Source organism: Triticum urartu, chromosome 6 (assembly GCF_003073215.2).
Source record: "Triticum urartu cultivar G1812 chromosome 6, Tu2.1, whole genome shotgun sequence".
Taxonomy (NCBI): domain Eukaryota; kingdom Viridiplantae; phylum Streptophyta; class Magnoliopsida; order Poales; family Poaceae; genus Triticum; species Triticum urartu.
In genome coordinates this window covers 482,387,470-482,397,929 of record NC_053027.1, presented here as the reverse complement: position 1 = coordinate 482,397,929, position 10,460 = coordinate 482,387,470, and positions in this window count along the sequence as shown.

Below are 10,460 nucleotides of genomic sequence, written 5' to 3'. Positions count from 1 at the left end.
TTCCGACTTGGGTTCGAGCTTTTCAGGTTGAAGTTTCTTGACATAAGCATCGCATCCCCAAACTTTTAGAAACGACAGCTTAGGTTTCTTCCCAAACCATAATTCATACGGTGTCGTCTCAACGGATTTCGACGGAGCCCTATTTAAAGTGAATGCGGCAGTCTCTAAAGCATAGCCCCAAAAAGATAGTGGTAAATCGGTAAGAGACATCATAGATCGCACCATATCTAATAGAGTGCGATTACGACGTTCGGACACACCATTACGCTGAGGTGTTCCAGGCGGCGTGAGTTGTGAAACTATTCCACATTTTCTTAAGTGTGTGCCAAATTCGTGACTCAAGTATTCTCCTCCACGATCTGATGCAAGAACTTGATTTTCCTGTCACGTTGATTCTCAACCTCACTCTGAAATTCCTTGAACTTTTCAAAGGTCTCAGACTTGTGTTTCATTAAGTAGACATACCCATATCTACTCAAGTCATCAGTGAGGGTGAGAACATAACGATAGCCACCGCGAGCCTCAACACTCATTGGACCGCACACATCAGTATGTATGATTTCCAATAAGTTGGTTGCTCGCTCCATTGTTCCTGAGAACGGAGTCTTGGTCATTTTACCCATGAGGCATGGTTCGCACGTGTCAAATGATTCGTAATCAAGAGACTCTAAAAGTCCATCTTCATGGAGCTTCTTCATGCGTTTGACACCTATGTGACCAAGGCGGCAGTGCCACAAGTATGTGGGACTATCATTATCAACCTTACATCTTTTGGCATTCACACTATGAATATGTGTAGCATTACGCTCGAGATTCATTAAGAATAAACCATTCACCATAGGAGCATGACCATAAAACATATCTCTCATATAAATAGAACAACCATTATTCTCGGATTTAAATGAGTAGCCATCTCGAATTAAACGAGATCCCGATACAATGTTCATGCTCAAAGCTGGCACTAAATAACAATTATTAAGGTTTAAAACTAATCCCGAAGGTAAATGTAGAGGTAGCGTGCCGACGGCGATCACATTGACCTTGGAACCATTCCCGACGCGCATCGTCACCTCGTCCTTTGCCAGTCTCCGCTTATTCCGCAGCCCCTGCTTTGAGTTACAAATGTGAGCAACTGCACCGGTATCAAATACCCAGGAGCTACTACGGATACTGGTAAGGTACACATCAATTACATGTATATCACATATACCTTTTGTTTTGCCGGCCTTCTTGTCCGCTAAGTATTTGGGGCAGTTCCGCTTCCAGTGACCACTTCCCTTGCAATAAAAGCACTCAGTCTCGGGCTTGGGTCCATTCTTTGGCTTCTTCCCGGCAGCTTGCTTGCCGGGCGCGGCAACTCCCTTGCCGTCCTTCTTGAAGTTCTTTTACCCTTGCCTTTCTTGAACTTAGTGGTTTTATTCACCATCAACACTTGATGTTCCTTTTTGACTTCTACCTCTGCTGATTTCAGCATTGCAAATACTTCAGGAATGGTCTTTTCCATCCCCTGCATATTGAAGTTCATCACAAAGCTCTTGTAGCTCGGTGGAAGCGACTGAAGGATTCTGTCAATGACTGCGTCATCCGGGAGATTAACTCCCAGCTGAGTCAAGCGGTTATGTAACCCAGACATAGTGAGTATGTGCTCACTGACAGAACTGTTTTCCTCCATCTTACAGCTGAAGAACTTGTCGGAGACTTCATATCTCTCGACCGGGCATGAGCTTGAAAAACCATTTTCAGCTCTTCGAACATCTCATATGCTCCATGTCTCTCAAAACGCTTTTGGAGCCCCGGCTCTAAGCTGTAAAGCATGCCGCACTGAACGAGGGAGTAATCGTCAAACACGTGTCTGCCAAGCGTTCATAACGTCTTGGTTCTGTGGGACGGGAGCTTCACCTAGCGGTGCTTGTAGTACATAATCTTTCTTGGCAGCTATGAGGATGATCCTCAAGTTCCGGACCCAGTCCGTATAGTTGCTGCCATCGTCTTTCAGCTTGGTTTTCTCTAGGAACGCGTTGAAGTTGAGGACTACGTTGGCCATTTGATCTACAAGACATATTGTAAAATATTTTAGACTAAGTTCATGATAATTAAGTTCATCTAATCAAATTATTAATGAACTCCCACTTAGATTAGACATCCCTCTAGTCATCTAAGTATTACATGATCCGAGTTAACTAGGCCGTGTCCGATCATCACGTGAGACGGACTAGTCAACATCGGTGAACATCTTCATGTTGATCGTATCTTCTATACGACTCATGCTCGACCTTTCGGTCTTCTGTGTTCCGAGGCCATGTCTGTACATGCTAGGCTCGTCAAGTTAACCCTAAGTGTATTGCTGTGTAAAACTGTCTTACACCCGTTGTATGTGAACGTAAGGATCTATAACACCCGATCATCACGTGGTGCTTTGAAACAACGAACTTTAGCAACGATGCACAGTTAGGGGGGAACACTCCTTGAAATTGTTATGAGGGATCATCTTATTTACTACCGTCGTTCTAAGTAAACAAGATGCAAAAACATGATAAACATCACATGCAATCAAATAATAAACGTGACATGATATGGCCAATATCACATAGCTCCTTTGATCTCCATCTTGGGGCTCCATGATCATATTGTCACCGGCTTGACACCATGATCTCCATCATCATGATCTCCATCATCGTGCCTCCATGAAGTTGCTCGCCAACTATTACTTCTACTACTATGGCTAACGCGTTTAGCAATAATGTAAAGTAATTTACATGACGTTTTTCAATGACTCGCAGGTCATATAAAAATAATAATGACAACTCCTATGGCTCCTGCCGGTTGTCATACTCATCGACATGCAAGTCGTGATTCCTATTACAATAGCATGAACATCTCATACATCACATATAGATCATTCATCATTCATCACAACTTTGGCCATATCATATCACAAACCACTTGCTGCAAAAACAAGTTAGACGTCCTCTAATTGTTGTTGCAAGTTTTACGTGGCTGATTTAGGGTTCTAGCAAGAACGTCTTCTTACCTACATTAAAGCCACAACGTGATTTGTCAACTTCTATTTACCCTTCATAAGGACCCTGTTCATCGAATCCGCTCCAACTAAAGTGGGAGAGACAGACACCCGCCAGCCACCTTATGCAACTAGTGCATGTTAGTCGGTGGAACCAGTCTCACGTAAGAGTACGTGTAAGGTTGGTCCGGGCCGCTTCATCCCACAATGCCGCTGAAGCAAGAAAAGACTAGTAGCGGCAAGAAAGTTGACAAATCTACGCCCACAACAAATTGTGTTCTACTCGCGCAAGAAGAACTACGCATAGACCTAGCTCATGATGCCACTGTTGGGGAACGTTGCAGAAAACAAAAAATTTCCTACTCATTTCACCAAGATCCATCTAGGAGTTCATCTAGAAACGAGACATCGGATGCATCTACATACCTTTGTAGATCGCTGTGCGAAAGCGTTCAAAGAACGTGATGATGTAGTCGAACATGACGTGATCCAAATCACCGATGACCAAGCGCCGAACGGACGGCACCTTCGCGTTCAACACACGTACGGGACGGGAGACGTCTCCTCCTTCTTGATCCAGCAAGGGGGAAGGAGAGGTTGACGAAGATCCAGCAGCACGACGGCGTGGTGGTGGATGCAGGGCGTCACAGTAGCAGGGCTTCGCCTATACTACGAGGAAGAGAGACGTAACGGGGAGAGAGGGAGGCGCCAGGGGCTGGGGTATGAAGTCCGTCCTCTCCCCCACTATATATAGGGGTGCCATGGGGGGGCGCCGGCCCTAGTAGACGGATCTACTAGGGGGGCGGCGGCCTAGGGTGGGGGGCTTGCCCCCCAAGCAAGGGGCGCCCCCTCTAGGGTTTCCCCCCCAACCCTAGCCGCATGGGCCCTTGGGGGGGTGGCGCCCCAGCCCACTATGGGCTGGGTTCCCTCCCACTTCAGCCCATGGGGCCCCCCGGGATAGGTGGCCCCACCCGGTGGACCCCCGGGACCCTTCCGGTGGTCCCGGTACAATACCGGTGACCCCGAAACTTGTCCCGATGGCCGAAATAGCATTTCCTATATATAATTCTTTACCTCCGGACCATTCCGGAACTCCTCGTGACGTCTGAGATCTCATCCGGGACTCTGAACAATATTCGGGTTACTGCATATACATATCTTCACAACCCTAGCGTCACCGAACCTTAAGTGTGTAGACCCTACGGGTTCGGGAGACAAGCAGACATGACCGAGACGACTCTCCGGTCAATAACCAATAGCGGGATCTGGATACCCATGTTGGCTCCCACATGCTCCACGATGATCTCATCGGATGAACCACGATGTCGAGGATTCAATCAACCCCGTATGCAATTCCCTTTGTCAATCGATATGTTACTTGCCCGAGATTCGATCGTCGGTATCCCAATACCTCGTTCAATCTCGTTACCGGCAAGTCACTTTACTCGTACCGTAATGCATGATCCCGTGACCAGACACTTGGTCACTTTGAGCTCATTATGATGATGCATTACCGAGTGGGCCCAGTGATACCTCTTCGTCATACGGAGTGACAAATCCCAGTCTTGATCCGTGTCAACCCAACAGACACTTTCGGAGATACCCGTAGTCTACCTTTATAGTCACCCAGTTACGTTGTGACGTTTGGTATACCCAAAGCACTCCTACAGTATCCGGGAGTTACACGATCTCATGGTCTAAGGAAAAGATACTTGACATTGGAAAAACTCTAGCAAACGAACTATACGATATTGTGCTGTGTTTAGGATTGGGTCTTGTCCATCACATCATTCTCCTAATGATGTGATCTCGTTATCAATGACATCCAATGTCCATAATCAGGAAACCATGACTATCTGTTGATCAACGAGCTAGTCAACTAGAGGCTTACTAGGGACATGTTGGTGTCTGTTATTCACACATGTATTACGATTTCCGGATAACACAATTATAGCATGAATAAAGACAATTATCATGAACAAGGAAATATAATAATAATGTTGTTATTATTGCCTCTAGGGCATATTTCCAACAAATATGACCTAAGCGGCAGTGCCACAAATAAGTTGCACTATCATTATTAACTTAGCATTTTTGGCTTCAATATTATGAATATGTGTATCACTACGATCGAGATTCAATAAACCATTGACCTTGGGTGTATGACCTCAGAAGGTTTTATTCATGTACACAGAATAACAATTATTCTTTGTCTTAAATGAATAACCGTATTGCAATAAACATGATCCAATCATATTAAGCTCAACGCAAACAGAAAATAACATTTATTTTAGGTTCAACACTAATCCCGAAGGTAAAGGGAGTGTGTGATGGTGATCTTATCAACCTTGGAATTCGAACACACATCATCACCTCGCCCTTAACTAGTCTTTGTTTATTTTTGCAACTCCCGTTTCGAGTTACTACTCTTAGCAACTGAACCAGTATCAAATACCGAGGGGTTGCTATAAACACTAGTAAAGTACACATCAATAACATGTATATCCAATTTACCTTTGTTCACTATGCCATCCTTCTTATCTGCCAAGTATCTAGGGCAGTTCCACTTCTAGTGACCATTTCCTTTGCAGTATAAAGCACTCAGTTTCAGGCTTGGGTCTAGCTTTGGGCTTCTTCACGGGAGTGACAACTTGTTTGTCATTCTTCTTGAAGTTCCCTTTCTATCCATTTGCCCTTTTCTTGAAACTAGTGGTCTTGTTAACCATCAACACTTGATGCTTTTTTTGATTTCTACCTTCACTAATTTTAGCATCGTGAAGAGCTTGGGAATTGTTTTCGTTATCCCTTGCATATTATAGTTCATCATGAAGTTCTAGTAACTTGGTGATAGTGACTAGATAACTTTGTCAATTACTATCTCATCTGCAGGATTAACTCCCACTTGATTCAAGCAATTGTAGTACCCAGACAATCTGAGCACATGCTCACTGGTTGATCTATTCTCCTCCATCTTGTAGGCAAAGTACTGTCAGAGGTCTCATACCTCTTGACATGGGCCTGAGTATGAAATACCAATTTCAACTCATGGAACATCTTATATGCTCCATGGCGTTCAAAACATTTTTGAAGTTCCTGTTCTAATCTATAAAGCATGGTGCACTAAACTATACTAACCAGGTTATATCCGAGCTTCGTCAAATCATCATAACGTCTGCATCTGCTCCTGCAATAGGTCTGTCACCTAGCGGTGCATCAAGGACATAAATCTTCTGTGCAGCAATGAGGATAATCCTCAGATCACGGACCTAGTCCGCATCATTGCTACTATCATCTTTCAACATAGTTTTTCTCTAGGAACATACCAAAAATAGACGGGGAGCTACATCGCGAGCTATTGATCTACAACATAGTTATGCAAATACTATCAGGACTAAGTTCATGATAAATTAAATTTCAATTAATCATATTACTTAAGAACTCCCACTTAGATAGACATCCCTCTAGTCATCTAAATGATCACGTGATCCAAATCAACTAAACCATGTCCGATCATCACGTGAGATGGAGTAGTTTTCAATGGTGAACATCACTATGTTGATCATATCTACTATATGATTCACGCTCGACCTTTCGGTCTCAGTGTTCCGAGGCCATATCTGTTATATGCTAGGCTCGTCAAGTTTAACATGAGTATTCCGCGTGTGCAACTGTTTTGCACCCGTTGTATTTGAACGTAGAGCCTATCACACCCGATCATCACGTGGTGTCTCAGCACGAAGAACTTTCGCAACGGTGCATACTCAGAGAGAACACTTGTACCTTGATAATTAGTGAGAGATCATCTTATAAAGCTACCGTCGAACTAAGCAAAGTAAGATGTATAAAAGATAAACATCACATGCAATCAAAATATGTGACATGATATGGCCATCATCGTCTTGTGCCTTTGATCTCCACCTTCAAAGTACCGTCATGATCTCTATCTTCACCGGCATGACACCATGATCTCCATCATCTTGATCTTTATCAACATGTCGTCACATGGTCGTCTCGCCGACTATTGATTTTGCAACTATTGCTATCGCATAGCGATAAAGTAAAGCAATTATATGGCGCTTGCATCTTATGCAATAAAGAGATAACCATAAGGCTCCTGCCAGTTGCCGATAACTTTAACAAAACATGATCATCTTATGCAACAATTTATATGTCATCATGTCTTGACCATATCACATCACAACATGCCCTACAAAAACAAGTTTGACGTCCTCTACTTTGTTGTTGCAAGTTTTACGTGGCTGCTACAGGATTAGCAAGAACCGTTCTTACCTACGCATCAAAACCACAACATAGTATAGTGATTGCTTTTTGATCTTCAGAAAGAACCTTGTTCATTGAAACCGATTCAACTAAAGTTGGAGAAACAGACACCCACTAGCCACCTGTGTGCGAAGCACGTCGGTAGAACCAGTCTCGCGTAAGCGTACGCGTAATGTCGGTCTGGGCCGCTTCATCCAACAATACCATCAAATCAAGAATCAACTAGTGACGGCAAGCAATGTGTATATACTCACGCCCACAACTCCTTTGTGTTCTACTCGTGTATATAACATCTACGCATAGATCTAGCTTGGATGCCACTGTTCGGGAACGCGGTAATTTCAAAAAAATTCTTACGCACACGCAAGAACATGGTGATGCATGATACGTCTCCAACGTATCTATAATTTTTTATTGCTCCATGCTATTATATTATCTATTTTGGATGTTGATGGGCTTTATTTTACACTTTTATATCATTTTTGGGACTAACCTACTAACCGTAGGCCCAGCCCAAATTGTTGTTGTTTTTGCCTATTTTAGGGTTTCGAAGAAAAGGAATATCAAATGGAGTCCAAACGGAATGAAACCTTCGGGAACGTGATTTTCTCAACAAACATGATCCAGGGGACTTGGAGTGGACGTCAAGAAACAAGGGAGGAAGGCACGAGGCAGGGGGGCGCGCCCTCCACCCTCGTGGGCCCTCCATTACTCACCGACGTGCTTCTCTCCTATATATAATATATATATATATCCACGTCCAAGAGCACCACGAAACCTAATTCCACCGCCACAACCTTCTGTACTTGACAGATCCCATCTCAGGGCCTTTTCCAGAGCTCCACCGGAGGGGGCATTGATCACGGAGGGACTCTACATCAACTCCATGGCCTCTCCGGTGATGTGTGAGTAGTTTACTTTCAGACCTACAAGTTCATAGTTATTAGCTAGATGGCTTCTTCTCTCTCTTTGGATCTCAATACAAAGTTCTCCTCGATTTTCTTGGAGATCTATTCGATGTAATCTTCTTTTGCGGTGTGTTTGTCGAGATCCGATGAATTGTGGGTTTATGATCCAGATTATCTATGAAAAATATTTGATTCTCCTCTGAATTCTTTTATGTATGATTGGTTTATCTTTGCAAGTCTCTTCGAATTATCAATTTGGTTTGGCCTACAGATTGATCTTTCTTGCAATGGGAGAAGTGCTTAGCTTTGGGTTCAATCTTGCGGTGTTCGATCCCAGTGATAGAAAGGGAACCGATATGTATTGTATTGTTGCCATCGAGGATAAAAAGATGGGGTTTATACCATATTGCATGAGTTTATCCCTCTACATCATGTCATCTTCCTTAAAGCATTACTCTGTTCTCTTGAACTTAATACTCTAGATGCATGATGGATAGCGGTCGATGTGTGGAGTAATAGTAGTAGATGCAGGCAGGAGTCGGTCTACTTGTCTCGGACGTGATGCCTATATACATGATCATACCTAGATATTCTCATAAATATGCTCAATTCTATCAATTGCTCGACAGTAATTTGTTTACCCACTGTAATACTTATGCTCTTGAGAGAAGCCACTAGTGAAACCTATGGCCCCCGGGTCTATCTTCCATCATATTAATCTTCCAATACTTAGTTATTTCCTTTGTCGTTTATTTTACTTTGCATCTTTATTTCTCTTTATCACAAAAATACCAAAAATATTATCTTATCATATCTATCATATCTCACTCTCGTAAGTGACCGTGAAGGGCTTGACAACCCCTTTATCGCGTTGGTTGCGAGGTTCTTATTTGTTTGTGTAGGTGCGTGGGACTTGTGCGTGATCTCCTACTGGATTGATACCTTGGTTCTCAAAAATTGAGAGAAATACTTACGCTGCTTTACTGCATCACCCTTTCCTCTTCAAGGGAAAACCAACGCAGTGCTCAAGAGGTAGCAAGAAGGATTTCTGGCACCGTTGCCGGGGAGATTCGTGCCAAGTCAAGTCAAGATTTGACTCCCACAACGAGTCATTTCTGGCACCATTATCAAGTCAAAATATACCAAGTACCCATCACAAACTCTTATCCCTCGCATTACATTATTTGCCATTTGCCTCTCGTTTTCCTCTCCCCCACTTCACCCTTGCCGTTTTATTAGCCCTCTCTTCCTCTCTCTCCCTCTCTTTCCGTTCCCCTTCTCTTTTTCTATTTGCCCCTTTTGCCCGTTTCTTGTTTGCTTGTGTGTTGGATTGCTTGCTTGTCACGATGACTCTACCTAGATTTGGTGATCTTCACCTTAAAAAGATAGAAGAGATCGACAGCAATATCAAGAGTACCAAGTAAAGCCTTTAGGATCTTCTTGGGTGATTGTTATTTGATCTTGCTGATAAAAATAGAAAGTATGCACTCACGAGAATAATTTTCATTTTTTACCAGAGAGCGATAAAATACCAATTCCAACTGCAGTAGATCAATATACAAATTATTTAGGTGTCCTAATTTTTCAGAATTTTTGGCGTTACAGAAGTATTCGAAACCTCCAGATTGCTACAGACTGTTCTGTTTTTGACAGATTCTGTTTTTCGTGTGTTGTTTGCTTATTTTGATGAATCTATGGCTAGTATCAGGGGGTATGAACCATAGAGAAGTTGGAATACATTAGGTTTAACACCAATATAAATAAAGAATGAGTTCATTACAGTACATTAAAGTGGTGGTTTGTTTTCTCATACTAACGGAGCTCATGAGATTTTCTGTTGAGTTTTGTGTTGTGAAGTTTTCAAGTTTTGGGGTAAAGATTTGATGGATTTTGGAACAAGGAGTGGCAAGAGCCTAAGCTTGGGGATTCCCAAGGCACCCCAAGGTAAAATTCAAGGACAACCAAAAGCCTAAGCTTGGGGATGCCTCGGAAGGCATCCCCTCTTTCGTCTTCGTCTATCGGTAACTTTACTTGAGGCTATATTTTTATTCACCACATGATATGTGTTTTGCTTGGAGTGTCTTGTATGATTTGAGTCTTTGCTTTTTAGTTTAACACAATCATCCTTGATGTACACACCTTTTGGGAGAGACACACATGAATCAGAATTTATTAGAATACTCTATGTGCTTCACATATATCTTCTGAGCTAGATAATTTTTGCTCTAGTGCTTCACTTATATCTTTTTAGA